We start from the raw sequence: 16999 nt of genomic DNA, 5'->3' as shown, positions 1-16999 counted from the left end.
GAACAGTGGGATATAAAAAAACACATGAAGCATGTACATTGGGATACATATGGTCATATTTCATTGTATACATGTATGAAAAATTTAAGAATATTTTTTTAAAAACCTAAAGGAAACCAGGAGCTGGTGTGGTGACTTGGTGAATAAAGTATTTGCCGGGGAGGGGGGGGGGGAGACTGAGATCCCACCAGCTAGGCAGTCTAAGTAGCCAATGAGCTCCAAGTTCAGTGACAGACTGTGTCTCAACAAATAAGGAGAAGACACCTAACATTGACCTCTAGCCTCTACATGTGCACACATGGGTAGGTGCACCTATTCACATATGTGTACACACATGTACATGAAAATGGTAAGCTATTTCTTAATTTATAAGCTATTTTATTAGAGACATAAAAAGAGATTGGTATAACTATACCTAATAGTTAACAGTCTTTTAAAATTCATAATACATTGTGAAAACAACCTGCTCCCTACAAGACAAACTCCAAAAAGAATAATATGACATTTCACAGTATTTTCTGAAAACTTTCTTTTCTTTTTAAAGGAAACTAAAATGAGATGAGAAAAATTTGATTTTCCTAAGGTATCTTGTCAATTTTTGTTTATAACGTCCAAGAAAAGTCTACCTATGAATTATTTATCCATCTGTTTATTAATACATTCACATTCAAGCAGCTCAGTGAGCCTGCGTCCCTCACACAGACACTAAGGGCTTCGCCTTGGGGACCCTTAGTGATCCGCTGAGTGGACTGGCTGAGAAGGCATTCTCCTTAGGGAACCTCACAGACGTCCTGTCTTTTCCTCAGCATCAGGACAGAAAACAAAGCCTCAATCTCCTCCCGCTCACCATTGAACATTGGCCCTTATGGTTTAGAGGCACTTGGGGAACCCCTGAGTGCTCACTCTGCAGCGAGAGCCCCTCTCCCATACCTCACAGCTGAGCGCAGCCTTCCTGCAAACAGCCTGAAGACCCAGCACAGAGCCTGCTTTCCACGTTAAAGGACTTGTACACTGCATAGTATGTGAATTAGAAGTGTTGGAAGGTACGAGCTGGCTTTTGAGTGCTCACTGGAAAGTGGACACATCTCCCCAATTGAGCCCTGATGAGAAACCACTTTGGCTGTCATTCAAAAGTCACTCACAGAGGACCCACAGGATAGTGACCAGGCTCCTGACTCACAGATACTTTGAGATAACAGATGGGAGCTGTTCTGAGCTACTCAATTTGTGCCAGTATGTCAAACTTAAGCACAGACTCGGGGAACCATCCCAATGAGAAGGGTCCTTTTGTTATCTCACTGGGTAAGGGACAGGTCACCCAGATCAGCTGTGGTCAGGAACAAGGTCACCCTGAAGGGACACTTGTAATCCTAGTGCCGGGAAGGCTGAGGAGGATCTTTGGGGCTTACTGGCCATCAGCATAGCCAAGTTGGTGAATTCCAAGCTAATGAGAGACTTTGTCTCAAAGGAGGTAGGCAACATTCCTGAGAATGACACCCAAGGTGTCCTGTGACCTCCACACACACTAGCACACAGACGTGCATGCACACACATATACATGCACACACATAATGCTTCCTGTGAGCTTTAAGAAACTCCCCTTTTCTTGATGCGAATGAATGTAGGAAGGTCATATTCCAGGTGGAATTTTTTCTTAGGCAGCAACTTGAGACATGGGCCTTATTTTACCGTGAGAATTCCCTTTCACTTTTTAAAAAATAATTCCTGGTTCCTGGAGAGTTGACTCAGTAAAGTGCTTACCACACAAGCATGAGGAGTGGAATTTGGATCCCCAGCACCCACATAAAATGTCCAGTGGGCATGGTGGCCCCTCCTGTAATTCCAACCCTCTGAAGGCAGAGACAGGGGATCTCCAGAGCAAGTTGGCTAGTTAGATCAGCTATATCAGCAGGCTCTGGGTTCAACTGAGAGACCCTGCCTTAATGACTAAAGCAGAGAGCAACTGAGGAAAGCTCTCTACATCAGCCTTGGGCCTCCACTCACGAATACATACACAGACATACACATGAGAAATGTATGTGTGTGTGTGTACACATACACATGAGAAGTTATACACATTTATTCATATAAACACATGAGAAATATATATATATATATATATATATAGTTGTTGTTGTTCTTTTCTTGTGAAAGCCCTCCTGAACTGATTTGTCTCATGTCTTTAGATTCTCTAACATTTTCTTTCTTTTTGCTGTTGGTCTTGGGAGTTGATTAAATTTCCAAATCCACTGAATTTTTTAAAATTTGCATTAATTCTTTGACAATTTCATACACTGTATTCGGATGGCATTCATCCCCCACCTCCAACTCCTTCCATATCCACCCCACCTTCCCTACCCAACTTTGTGTCCATTTTTTTAACCTATTCAGTCTGACTTATTCTGCCCACATATTCTTGACCTACCAGGAGTCACACTCTTGAAAAATACTAACTCCCTCTCCCAGTATCTATCAATTGCCAATAGCGCCTCAGCTAAGGGCTGTGCCTTCTCCCTCTCCATGCTGGGATTTTTGTCTGACTTGACCTTGTGCGGGTCTTGTGTATGCTGTCACAACCACTCTGAGTTCATACGTGCAACTATCCTGTTGTGCCTGAAAATGCTCTTCCGTTATAGTCATCTAATTTCTCTGGTTCTTACAATCTTTCTGCTCCCTCTTCCATGATGATCCCTGAATCTTGAGAGGAGTGAGTGCGATGTAGAGGTTCCTTCCAGAGCTGAGCATTCTGCAGTCTCTTATTCTCTGCATCTTGACCAGTTATGGATCTCTGCGTTAATTTACTACTAAGAGGAGCTTCTCTGATGAGATTTGAGAGATGCACAAATCTGTGGTATAATGATGTCTTTAGGAGTCAGTTTAACACAATTTCCATTTAGCAGAATAATAGTAGTAGGTTCTTCCCTAGGGCCTATGACCTGTCTAGACACTGATTCTTGACCCTGATAATGATGAGACTGAATTTTTAAATACAAATCACAGTTTTACTTTATTAAAATATTTTCAGGGACTCCCTTCCCTGTGTCACTAGCCACACCCAGGTTCCACAGGACTCCTCTTTGACATGACATGATGACAGGTGGGCATGCTCCTTCCCACCCCAAAGGCCTGTCAAGCACTGTTGGAATTTTCTTCCCCAGCACCTCCAGGAAGGCCTGCTCCTTCCTGTACCATAGGCCTGGCCAGCTCCTCTGGGACTTCCCCCTCCTGTGTCACCAGATAGATTGTCTCCTTCCCATCTTCCAGGCTCCTACAGGACTCCCCTTTGCTTTCCACCAGGCCCACCCAGCTCCTCTGGGACTCCAGTTTCCCACACCACCAGACCTCTTGACTACACACCCAGATTCCCAAGATCTCCTATTCACAACCTTCAGTTGACCAGAATTTACTCAAAGTAGAGTAATTAGACTTGGAGAGCCACATGAGAAGGGGGCAGAGGAGAAGACCAAGAGTGGCTGACCCTTGGGTAATGTCTGTTGGCACAGATGGTAATGGACTCTTAATTAGAGTAGTGGGCTAGGGATAGAAACTGCAGCCCTCAATGCAAGTTCCACAAAAGAAAACAAGGTCTCAGTCCTATTACAACTTAATCCTCTCCTGAACATTGTACACGCCTACCCTGAAAGAGGAGAGGTAACTTGAGCAAAAGAAAAGACAGTCATAACTAACAAACTACTTCAGATGCGCAGGTCCCAGTGAAGAAACAGAAGTAACACAAAAATCCAAGACGTGTCCACTTTGTGTATTACTAATCCCACAGTAATGAGCCCCAATGAGAATGAGTTGGAAGATCTCCCAAGGGATTCAGAAGAATCATTATAACTGTGGTCACACAACTCAAAGAAGACAAACAAAATAAGGAAGTCAATCAAGATATAAAAATTGAATTCAGTAAAGAGTTTATTTGCCCAAACGGGCCGGAGAGAAGGCTCAATAGTTAAGAGCACTGGCTGTTCTTCCAGAGGACCCAGGTTTGGTGCTCACAACCTACATGGCAACTAAAAAACTTTTGCAATTCCAGTTCCAGGGAATCTGATGCCCTCTTTTGGCCTCTGTTGGTTTGCACACACATGGCACACTTACATACATGCAGGCAAAACATTCATATACACAAAATAAAAATAATTTTTATATAAAAAAGAAAAACTAAACTGAATTCCTTGAAGAAAATTCTTCTGAATTCCTTGGGAGATCTTCCATGCTGGAAATAAGTTAAATAAAGCCTCAGTGGAGAGCCCCACTAACAGAATAGACCATGTGGAAAACGAAAACTCAGGACTGGAAAACAAGGAGGAGGAACTGGATCTCTTTGCAAAGGCCAACGGAAAAAAGTTTAGTGTATGAACAGAACACAGGAGAGGTTTGGGACACCATGAAGAGACCTAACCTTCAGATTATGAGCATAAATAAAGGAGAATACCATATTTAAGCCAGAGAGAATATTTTCAATAAATCATAGAATATCTCAAACCTAGAGAAAGAGATCCCCAACCAGGTACAAGAGGCCAAAGAAAAACAACTAGAATCAGAAAAGAAATTCCCAACAAAATAGTGTAGCCAAAATGTTAAAAACAGAATAACTGAAGTGTATTGAAAGCTGCAAGAGAGAAAGGCCAAGCCACTCATAAAGGCAGGCCCATTCAACAGAATCTTTTAAAGTCAGAAGGACCTGGAAAAATATATTCCAAGTTCTGAAAGACCATATCTGTCAATCTATACTACTATACCCAGCAAACCTATCCATTAAAATTGAAGGAGAAATTAAAAAATATTAATTTAATATTTTTAAAAAACAGATATAAAGGAATTTTTGACTACTAATCAGCTCTACAGCGGATACTGGGAAGAATGCTTCAATCTGAACAAAAAGATAACATGCCCAAAAGGTCTCAGGCAATAAATAAACAACGCAAAGACAGTTAATCAAGAGGTCTAAGAAAATACCACAAAAATCAACAAAATGATAGGAATTAATGCACATTATAGAATAGTAACTCTCAATATTAACAGACTCAATTTCCCAATAAAAATAAATCAATCAATGGAGTAGAATTGAGGACCTAGATATAAGCCTGTGCTCCTACACCACCTGATTTTTTGACAAAGAGGCCAAAAACACACATTTGAGAAAAGACATCTTCAATAAACGGTGCTGGCCAAAGTGGATAGCTACATGTAGAAGAATGAAACTAGATCCTTAAGTCTCACCCTGCAGAAAAACTCAACTTCACGTTGACTAAGAACTTCAACATAATACCTGATACCCCAAATCTGATAGAGAAGAAAGTCGGTAACATGTTCTACTTACAGGCACAGGAAGGGACTTTCTAAACAGAATCCCAGGAGCAAAGACTGTAAGACTAACAACTGACAGAGGGAATCTCATGAAACAAAATTTTCTGTATAGCAAAGGACAACATCATTCAAAGGAATCTTTACCACCTATGCACCTAACAGATTTTTGGTGTCTAGATGATATAAAGACCTAAATACCAAGAAAGCAGTCCAATTAAAAATTGGGGCATAGAACTAAACAGAGTTCTTTAAAAAAAAAAAGGAAATACAAATAGCCAATTTTTAAAGTATTCAATATCTTTAGCTATCAAGGAAATGAAAATTAAAACTGCTTTGAGATTTCATCATACACCAGTGAGAATGGCTAAGATCATAAAAACAAATGACAACAAATACTGTATGGATGTGAGGATGTTTCTGGGAGTGTAAACTGGTGCAAACACTGTGGAAATCAGCATTGAGGTTCCTCACAAAGCCATAAATATTAATCCAGTAATACCACTCCTGACCATAATCCTAAAGGACTCTCTATCCTACTACAGAGATACTTTCTTATCCATGTTCGTTGCTGCCCTATCCACAATAGCCAAGAAATGAAGAGAACCTAGATATCTAGTGATTGATGAACGGACAGTGAAAATGTGGTTTGTATATGCAGTGAACTATACTGCAACTGTAAGGAAAAATAAAATTATGGAATTCTCAAGCAAATGGATAGAGCCCTGAGAGGATACCCATGCTCTAGTAGATGTATCCATTCACATATAGGCAGCACTAAGTGGACTCATGGGTACTTTAAAAAGGGTACATTAAGTTGGGAGGGGAAAGTGGTGGAAGGATAGAGAAATTGGAAGAGAGGGAATAGGGATGAACTTGATCAAAAGACATTACAGGTTAGGATCCTTGCATTTCCAGACCTGCCATGATAGATGCATCTCTCGACTGTCAACAGAGATGCTTTCTTATTCAACAGATGGTGATTGGCACAGAGACCCACAGAGACTGTGGACCACTTATCCCTGAATAGGACACCTATGTCAACTTATGCTTCCCAAAACTCAGGGATCATTACAGAAGAGGGGAAGGGAAAATTGTAAGAGCCAGTGGTGAGGGATGACCTCAGTGAAACAGTTTTCCAGACATCTGGTTAGTTACTCATATGAACTCATAGCAATAGTGACAGTATGTAAGTACCATGCAAACTGAAGTCAGACAAAATTCCAGCATGATGTGGGGGAGGCCGGTAAGAAACCCCAACCCTATCTGAGGAACTATTGGCTGCTGGGAGGAGGAGAGTCAGTCTCATTTAAGGACGAAACTCTTGGTAGGTTGACCAGGCTCCAATAGATAGACCCACACCAAAGGGCATTTAGAGACACAAATTTAACTCTGTAGGCCTTAAAACACATGCGCACACACGCACATATACATACACACCACATAGTAGAGTACATGAAATTGGGAGGGGTTTTACAGGAAGGTGCAGGTACAGGAAGGGATCTAAATACTATCAAAATAGGGGCTGGAGAGAGGTTCAGTGGTTAAAAGCACTGGCTGCTCTTGCAGAGGACCTGGGTTCAGTTCCCAGTATCCATATGGCAGCTAACAACCATCCTTAACTACAGTTCCAGGAGATCTGATGCCCTCTTCTGACCTCGAACATTGCATGCACAGGTACGCTTATATACATGCAGGCAAAAGTCACATGCATAAAATAAAAGTTAATAAAAAATGCTATCAAAATGTATGAAATTTTCAAAAATTCAATAAAAGTATTTTTAAAAACACATTATATGCAAGTATAAAATTCTCAAGCAGCAAAAGATTTTTTCAGTTTTGTCACATTTTATAATGTACTCATTTTCTAGATACATTTTTTCTTTGTTTTATTTTCAAAAGACTATTGTATTTAAAAACACACGGGTTGACACAGATGCAGTCTATGACTGCTCATACTCGTTATCTCTTCCTCTAGGCAGAAGCATGAGTCTCAAGGTCTTGTAAAATTCTAGATAATGGGAAAATGCATCTCTTCCTTGATGTCTGTTGTTTGTGGTAGTCTTTTGTGACTGTCACTGTAGAACCACATTTTCTCCACTCACTTGATGGCTATTAATGTTTCTCCTGGCTTTCCTGTTAGCATCTCACAGCCAAGCCTGTCTTCTGTTTGGTTGTAGCAGGATGGTTCGTGCTAAATGTTGCTATTATTTGCTTTCCTTGTCTCTACTCAAGTCTCACAGAAGCTACTGAGGCACTCTCTGTGCATCAGAGGACAGTGCATCACCAAAAGGCCTTTGAACTGGAAGTTGACTGGTGAATTTTCTAGCTGCTGCCCAAGTACTGTACCTTGGTCAAGCAATCCTCCTCTTCATGCAAGAGGTATCTGGCAATTATCTGGTAGTGTTACACAAAAGGTTTAGAGTTTGTCTAGACATTCTAACACGTCACGATCTTTCTCTGTAAGATGATGTCTTCCCTGTCACCTGTATGGTTTCACTTTCACATAGCAGGTAGCAACTTATCTCAAAGTCCTGAGTGTGTTACCTATGAACTCATCTGAAAACACATTGTATGAGAAGGAAATGCAGCTCTAAACATCCTCTTTCCTGAGTCCAGTGTCATCTGCTATATTACAGTTACCTACTAAGAAAGGATGGACAAAAATGTTGAACAACTTGTTCCTGTAAACCAAGCACGTGGGAGGGTGAGGCACTGGAGGACCGGTCAGTCCACTGACCACTTCTAAGTCTCTGGAGTCCACTTTCAGAATCACCTGATCTTTGACAAGTCTAGTGAGGCGTACAGGAGAGTGCTGGACTGGACAGCTTCCCCAGGAGTCTAGTTACCAGGCCAGAGGAAGAACCCTCCAAACATCCAAGTCACGCCCCTCAGACACAGAATCTTCTCCATCAGGGTGCCAAAGTCCATGGCCAGCCAGGGCTAAAGCCAAACACCAACCACCTAGACAGCAACCAGCCAAACAGCAACCATCAGGATCCCCAGTCTCAGAACCAGATTTGTAATTTACAGAAGCTGCATTCTGTAGGCAACTTTGGTGACAACGATGCGTAGGTCCTCAGGCTATTTCTGGGGAACTTATTTTGGACTGACTTCAGCTACTCAGCTGCTGGAGAGCAAAGTCACCAACGGTCTCCAAAGTACACATGGATGCTTCAAGTTCTCAAAGAATTCATCTAGCTTTCAACAACTCAGTGGTAGAATCTTTTGGCTGGGGAATTCCTAGGAGTTCATAAGCATAAAGAATTTCTTCCACTATCCTATCATAACTGATGCTAATTGGGGTAAGGTAGGTATCAAAAAAAAAACCTTTTCTTTAAAAAATAGTTCCAGGGCTTGGGAGATGGCTCAGTAGGTAAGAGAACTTACAGCACAGACCTGAGGACCTGAGTTCAAATCTCTAGAACCCATATAAAAAGCCATGCATGGCCATATGCATCTGTAACCCCAGTGCTGTTGGGGAGCAGAAACAGGAGGGCTCCAGGTTCAGTGACAGACCTTGTCTCAAGAGACTAGGGCATGATAGAGCAGTACGCCCAACATCCTCCTCTGGCTTCTGTGCACACACGTGTGCACATATCACCCCCACCACCCCCTGCACACAAATGGCTTATCATAACATTCAGGAGACCAAATTAAGGAGTCAAAGTCTTAGTAGAGCAGCTCCTTGTCCCTTCAAGGGGAAGTTCACCAGGAGGGAAACCATTTTGAAATGGTCAGTTTCACATATCCAAAGAACACAGTACAGGAGAGCTTGCACCAAAAACTTTGTTTGCATGAAAAAGGCTCGGGGCATCCATCCTGCAGCTCACTGACTATTTTCATTCCTAGGAAGTCCACCCCTGCTATAACTGACACGGGTAAGTTACAGTTGTACAGAAAAAAGACAGCCTGGCGAGGTCAACGTGACTTGGATGAAAGCGGCAGGACGGTGGGGCGCTTCTGCTACTCTGTAGCTCCTGAACGCCTTCATGCACACACCGTAGAGAAAATCTATTCAAAACACTTTTCTTGGGGCAAAGGCAGAAACTCGAATGGCTCCACTGATGAGAAATAACATGCAAACAAAGGAGGAGTGTGTGAAACAAAGCATATTTATTAAGGAAAATTCATGGGAAATGAGAGAAAGTGAGAGAAACTTCGAAGAGAGGGAGAAACAGCTGAGCTGTTTGTCTAGGGGCTTTTTATAGGACTTATGGCGGAATCTGGACAGAGACTGAGGTGATTTGTATCGAGATAGATCAGTTCTTTGGGCTTATCATGGGCTGAGCCAATGCACAGCTCACATCCTCCACCATGCATGCTCCTCTGGCCCAACCCGGGGAATGATCACAAGGTGCTCACTCACTCAGGAGGGTGGTGACACACTGAAGCCCCTCCCCGTCTCCATCTTTGACTTGCTATGTCAGTTACTGACCTTGGCTCATCTGTCACCTGCCAGCTCTGGCTGCTATTGTCAGATGCCAACCTTGGCAGGTGTTGCTGGCTGTTAGTTAAACTCTGCTTTCTTTGAGAAGGTTATGTGGGCAGCTTGTAGTTTTACCATGGGTCTCTTCCTGACTGACTATGGAGAACTAACTCCTGCATCATTACCAAGGAGTGGGATGTCCTGTTGGGTGCTCTGGGTGGGTAGGGCATGACAGGGCAGAGATCCTGGCAGAGATCCCAGCAGGCTCAGCCTTGGGTGGACAGAATAGGACCTGGCATCTAGACATCAGGCTCTTAGGTATCACAATGAGAAGGCTCAGCACATAGCTTCCAGCCTAGAATAAAACTCCCTCCAGAGTGCATTAGCAAAATTCTTGAAAACAGCACTCTCTTCTCTTTTCTGGGAACTGCCTTCTCACTCAATTTTATTCTTGTCATTGAAAATGAAATAGACAAACAGGCACACACACATGTATATACATACACACAAAATGAAATAGTTTCAAGAAATACTTGTCTTTAATATTTTAATTTATAGACAAGAGTTTAGTAGAAGTTAACTATCTAATTTACAAGTCGTTGAAAAATAATTTTTTTTAAAAAAAGGAAATGTCTTTTGGCATATGAAAGTGAAAGACAAAAATAAAATAACCAAAAATGAACAGAAAACATAAAATAGGCCACCTATAAGACTTATCCTGGGGGCTGGAGAGTCGGCTCAGCAGTTAAGAGCACTGACTGCTCTTGCAGAGGACCTGGGTTCGATTCCCAGCACCAACATGGTAGCTATGAATTGTCCTGAACTCCAGTTCCGGGGAAAATCGAAGCCCTCTTCTGACCTCCACGGCATTGCACGACACGGGTGCACTCACATACATGCAGGCAATACGCTCATACACATAAAATAAAAATAATAAATAAAATATTTAAAGAAAAAGAGTTATCCTAATAATTATAAATGGGTTAAATTCATCTAATTTGATTAAAACAATTTTAGAATCCTCCATCTTTGATTCAAAGATAAAGCTTGACTGCAAGTTCTTTGCTAAACCTGTTTTTGCTTTCTGTTAGGCTTGGCTCACAGCTTCAAGTCTACTTTTTCATTCAGGAGTATGGTGTTAGGGTAAAACTGCAGACTACCTTATATGCTACCAGTAAAAGGGATTAAAGGGGTATCTGGATCAGAAAAGAAGAGCAATGCTCAGCCTCTTCATCCACCTGCTAGAAGGAGTATATTCCCATTTCCAACATTCCCCAAACAGCCCTTTGCCACATCCTAGTCCATAATGGCCAACACCGGCTGGGCACTGACCATTCCTTGCATATTGACATCTTGGACCTACATGGCTCTGAGTGTTCAAGTTTTAATAAAGCCAACGTCTTTCATTTGGTTCCCCAGTTCTCTGAGTGGCAGCTGCTAACTAGAACTCTGTTTGTATCCTTTCCCTTACCTGACAACTTTATTCCTGCTTAGTGAAATAGGTCTATGCTATCTTTTATTTAGTTTTTAATATTTTATTTTATTTTTGAGATAGAGTCTCCCTGTAGCCCCAGCTGTCCTGGAACTCACTATGTAGAGCAGGCTGGCCTTGAACTCACAGAGATCCGCCTGCCTCTGCCTCCCAAGTGCTGGGATCAAAGGCGTGCGCCAGCACCCCCGGCTATGCTCTTTTAAATGCCACACTGGGAATCTTAGGAAACCTCAAACCAAAGCTTGTGGTGATTTTTATCTCTGCATTGGAAATGTAGGACAACTCTAGAGCTGATTGACACAAAAAACAAACAAGATGGTGTTGATACGGTGGATCATGTGATCTAAACAGGAAAAAAAAAAAAAAAAGAAGTAAATCCATCCAGGGTCAGCTGATAAACTAGAAGAGCCATCAAGAGTTACGTGCTATAAGGGAGTGTAATGGTTACTTTTCTCCTTACTAGAGCCAAATACATGACGAGAGCAACTTAAAGAAGGAAAGATTTATTTGACTCACAATTTGAGGGTACAGTCCACCCTGGAAAGGAAGTCATGGCTGCAGGAGCAGGAGGCAGCTGCTCACCTGGCATGCACCGAGCTGGTGCTCCGCTCGCTTTCTCTTTTGATTTGACCCAGGACCCCAGTCCATGGAATAGCATCACTATATTTAGGGTGAGCCTTCCCACCTCAGTTAACCCAACCTAGAAACTCCCTCACAAATATGCTTAGACGTTCACCTACAAGGTGATTCTAGATCCTGTCACTGGGAGTGAGTATAAGGAAAGCAGGAGAGGGAAGCCTACCGTTCTGTGTAGAAGCACACAAGGACAGGACTGCCAGAAGGGGTGGAGTTAGAGTTGAGACGGAGAAGATGCTGAAAGGTAAGGAGGATGTCTACTGTACAACAAACTGTCCCAAACCTACTGGCTTAAAGCAGCAAGCATTTTATTATATTTCACTATTTTCTGCACCAAGAATTCAAGTAGGATTAAATTGGATAGCTCCTTTGCTCCTTGTGTCAATCACTAGGCTCCTCAGAGCTGGAGAACTCAAGGTCTCCACCACAGGCTGGTGCTTTGCTTGGGATAGCTGGGCTGAACTGGGATCCTCCATGCTCCATAGACTCTCAGACTTTCTGTGTATTCTCACTAACAAGGTAGTCAGACATGGCAGGTCAGGACTGTTGGAGACTAAGTAATGGATCTGGCATTGGCACAACTTCATATTCTGTATACTTCAGGGTCAAGACAGCCATGGAATAGTCCAGATTCAAGGAAGGGAAGCAGCTCCTACCACTGGAAGAGGGAGCTGTCAAAGACTTTGTTATTCTCACCCACTACAGAAATTCTACTAAGTAAGTGTTGGCTGATCTGTAAGCAGGATGGCAGGAGCTGGACTCAGAGGGAACCGAAGATCCCAATAATGGTAGGGAGCGACCCGAGGCAGGTGAGAGCTGCAAAGTGAGCACCTGGGTGCCACAATCTCTGTGGTTCGTTAACATGTATCTATGTTCCCTTGTATGTGAGTCCCTACAGTAGAGAAGGTAAAAATCTGAACACTAAACTTCCCAAACAACCTCACTGCTCAGACTGTGGATGCAAGTTAGATTCTTCTGAAAATAGTGGAAGGTGGAAAGAAGTGGCGGTTGTCTTCCTGTACACTGGCAATTTTCAGTTGCAAGGAAGGAAGGAGGGACCACGGGTCTGTGAGCTGACTTCTGACCACTGGTCCCTAGCTTCATGGGTGTTGAGAGGCAAGTGAAGGTATGGCTGAGGTAGACTCAGTACCTTAGCATGTAATGAACAGGCATGTGATGGCCAGAAGTACCTGGTCCCAGTTGCAGTGAGTCTGCATACAGTGACCACATGCATCTCTGGGGCGTGGCTCCCTCCAACGATGTTGTCCTTCGGGCAGAGTATGCAGTGATGACCATGCACTGTTCCACCCACAGGTCCATTCTGTCATAGTCTAAGAATAATTGATAAAGCCCTAGTGTCACGTTTATCCCTCCTGCCCTTTTGATAAATTTCCAAGATTTCACTCACCCTATGAAATGCCTCCTGCCTCCACTAAAAGCTAATGTCATGCCTCAAAAGAACGAGAGCCATTTTCTAAGGACAGAACACAATACTCAGGAACCAACAGTAGCGGAGGGATTCAGATGCTCTGTGGTCACCCTCCATTTCCTGCATGTGAAAGAACAATATTCCATCCAGGTACACAATAAGTAAAGCCATAAAAAGTTTAGAGCAGGCTGGTGGAGTATTTGCTTAGCATGAATGAAGTCTTGGGTTCCATCCCCAACATCACATACCTGGATAGATGCTGGACAGAGAGAAAGAATCGAAGGACTGCTCCTGGAGAGGAGGTGACACAGCCTAGAGGAAGGTGCTCAGAGGCCAGTGCCTCACTCTGCGATGAGCACCAGCACTGTGCCCTCTGCCTGGGAGAGAGCAGCAGACTCTAAGAGGCTAAGCAGCCTCAGCAGGGATGCAATAAGATATGTAGCCCCACAGGCTTGGGACAAAGCCCGTTGCAGAAAGGCTCACGGGTAACGGTGAGGCAGGTGGACTGGGTGCTAGTGGAGAACTGTCAGCAGACAAGGATGCAGCCACTGTGCAGTCAGGAGCAATAGGCATATCCTGTGCCTAGGGATCTCACTGCCTTACTTCAAACACTGAGATGTGAAGGTCTAAGGAAAAATTAGAGATTAATTAAAATACTGCAGAAAAATGTAGACAAGTAGACCATGTGCTACACAGTCAATTGTAGGCCCTTAAGGCTATAGGCAAGGCCAGAGGCTATAAGCAAGCCCAGCAGTTCCTTGGGGGCAGTTCCCAGGAGCAGGGACCCTGGCTCCCAGAAGCCAGAGGGCTTGGACAGCACAGAAGATAGCGGAGGTTTGCGGCGTTCCTCTGTTTAGGTGCCGAGCCAAGGCAGGATTTGCTGAGGTAATGACTGCTGCCGAAATGAGAATTCTTTCATTTGGTAAATCAATAATTATAAGCACGCTGGGGAAATTAAGCAGAGAAGATTACATCACTTCAGCATCGCTACCAGGATCATACATGCCTGCAAATAACAAATCAGGAATTCCCCCAATGGTTATAAATAAGCCACACACACACTGCACACACAGAGCATGGATCATCTCCTCATCAGCTGAAACACAAATATGAGCGGATTGTAGAAGGAGACCTCAGGAATGGCAAGAGCTGCTGCTTCTCGTTTTCTGTAGTGCATGTGTCTGTGTGTGTATGTCTGTGCATATTTGCATGTGCACATATGTATATGCTCTTGTGTGTTTTGTGCATGCACATTTGTGCATACACATGTGTACATATGTGTGCATATTTTGCATGTATGTGTGCATGTTTGTGCTTGTGTGTGCACATACATATATGCTCTTATGCATATTTGTGCATGTGTTTGTGCATGCACAGGCATGCACATATGTGTGCATATTTGTGTATGTGTGCATGCATATGTACGCACATTTGTATTTGGGTGTGCACATATGTACATGCATGTGTGCATGTTTGTGTATGTGTGTTCATATGTGCATGCCTCTGCATGTGTGTGTGTGTGTGTGTGTGTGCACAGCAAGGGTTTCTCAAAGCACAAGCTACCCAACTAAAACTTATCATTGAATGAAAAATTTGCAATGAATCTTTTGGCCCTGCATGGACCATCTATAGATCCACAATGAACCTTTTGGTCCAGCATGAACCATCTATAGATCTGCAATGAACCTTTTGGTCCAACGTGGACCATCTATACACCAACATTAAGGTCAGCTCAGCGATCTGGACAGAAAATGTTCCAGCCCACAGCCCCCATCTGTGCATCTGTCCACTTCCTCCTTCCAGTGTCTTTCTGATCCTCCATTGCTTTTCTGATGTACAAACACAGCCCTTTAGACTTCAGTCTGAAGGCTATAGCTTTGAGCTTAAGCGCTACTGTTAGGGGCTACGGGTTCTCCCACTCTAGGAATATTTCATATGCCTGAATGTAGCCTCTTTAATTGTTACTTCTCCATACCAAATTTATATATTTTATGCCATTCACATCTTAACATTAATGTCCTAATTTTATAGAAAAAAGGTATTCTTAGATTGTATATTAGCCCATTTTCTGTTGCTATAACAAAATATTTGACACTGGTTACTTTAAAAAGAAAAGTACTTTATTTAGTTTACAGTTTTGAAGGCTGAAAGCCCAAGGGAGGCTCCACGTCTGGGGTGCCTGGCAGGGTCTTGTGGCAGAGGATGTCAGGATGGCAGGGGCATGTGGAAGAAAGATAAAGATACAGGAAGCCAGAGAGCAGAGAGTCCAGTCCTGCTTTTTTTTTTTACAGCAACTCACTGAGAGCTGCCTACTCACTTGAGAATGGTGGTCCTGATGACTGAGACCCTCCCATGAGACCTGACATCTTGTCAGTGTCATATTGGAGACCAGGCTTCCAGAACATGACCTTTGAGGGACAAGCTGAATCCAAACCAAAGTAGAGGAGTTAGTGTTGTCCACAGGGGCCATGGTAGTGAAGGGTGCATCAAAGGACATCCTCCCCTCTCCTTCCCCTCCTCTCCCTCCTCTTCCTCCTCCTCCCTTTTCCTCCTCCCTTTTCCTCCCCTCCTCCCCTCTCCTCCTCCCTCTCCCCTTCTTCCTTCTTTTCTTCAGAAGATTACAGGTGTGTGCCACCTCATCCTCTGACTTCTCCTCCTGGAATACCAAATACACACTAATCCTCTTTACTGTGCTGCACACCTCAGGGCCAACCTACCTCTCTTTCCTCCTCACCCTTGACCCTGAATGTGCTCCCACTGCCTGAAGGGCCATCACTGATGGCATGAAAGTTTGGGAAGCTTTTCCCATGAGCCATACCTCCACAGGCTTCTATGGTCTGTGTATGCACTTTGCATTCTTAGAGTAGGGCTCAGCATGGATGCCATTTTCCAGAGCATAACAATGTAGGAGATGGAGGAAGGAAAGCTGACTCTCAGGCCATAGCCAGCTCGTGGGTGACTACATGAAGAGTTTTCCCTGCCTATGCGTAAACTTCCTCTTCTCTACACTTAGTCATTGGTGGACTTCAAAACCCCCAGACTGGCAGAGCCAGTTCAAAGGATGGGGAGACTAGGTATGCAGATAGGTTCTGAGCTAAACAAGACAACATCTGTGTTACGCTGCTGAAACACATCTGGAAGAACCACGATGGAAGAAACAGCACTGACCAGAGCTTCCTCAAGGGCATGGCTAGATGGAGAACACGGGAAACCATCCAGGGTACCAAAGCATACCCGGAAGAGCAGAATTCAAAGAACAGTGAGCCAGAAACTTTGAAATGATTGCTTTTTGAGCTGCTGATGCAAATCTGCAGGCAGACTGCTAGGGTGAATAAAGATTCATAAGACAGAAGCTCTGCCCAGGACTTCTCTTCTGCCCAAATACATGTTAAACTGTTAAACACTCCCGTGCTTGGGAGGCAGAGGCAGCAGAATGCCAAGTTTGAGGCCACCCTATGCTACATAGCAAGACATTGTCTCAAAAAATAACAACTCTAATGAGACTCCCAGTTGGAGGAGGCTGTGGTTTCAATGTCCCTAGCAAACCTGTAAGCTCTGTAAGGACAGAGAAGACAGCTCACATACTCCAACATGGGGTTTATGATTTACCTGAGGTTAGAATAATGAACATGGATGCATTGGCAGGAACTATGAGCTCTATCAGATGGTGTTGAATCTCATGATAACTAGTAAAGGGCTTAAA

The 16999-nt window shown here is 43.4% G+C and overlaps 1 pseudogene; it reads right to left on the bottom strand.

The window, feature by feature from the left end:
* Positions 1-7556: 7556 nt before the first annotated feature.
* Positions 7557-16112, bottom strand: LOC115072742 (annotated as a pseudogene).
* Between the last annotated feature and the right edge of the window lie 887 nt (positions 16113-16999).

This window comes from Nannospalax galili, unplaced genomic scaffold (assembly GCF_000622305.1).
Source record: "Nannospalax galili isolate Female #2095 unplaced genomic scaffold, S.galili_v1.0 scaffold762, whole genome shotgun sequence".
NCBI classification, from domain to species: domain Eukaryota; kingdom Metazoa; phylum Chordata; class Mammalia; order Rodentia; family Spalacidae; genus Nannospalax; species Nannospalax galili.
The sequence above is the reverse complement of the archived record's forward strand: the minus strand, read 5'-3'. Positions and strand labels throughout refer to the sequence as shown.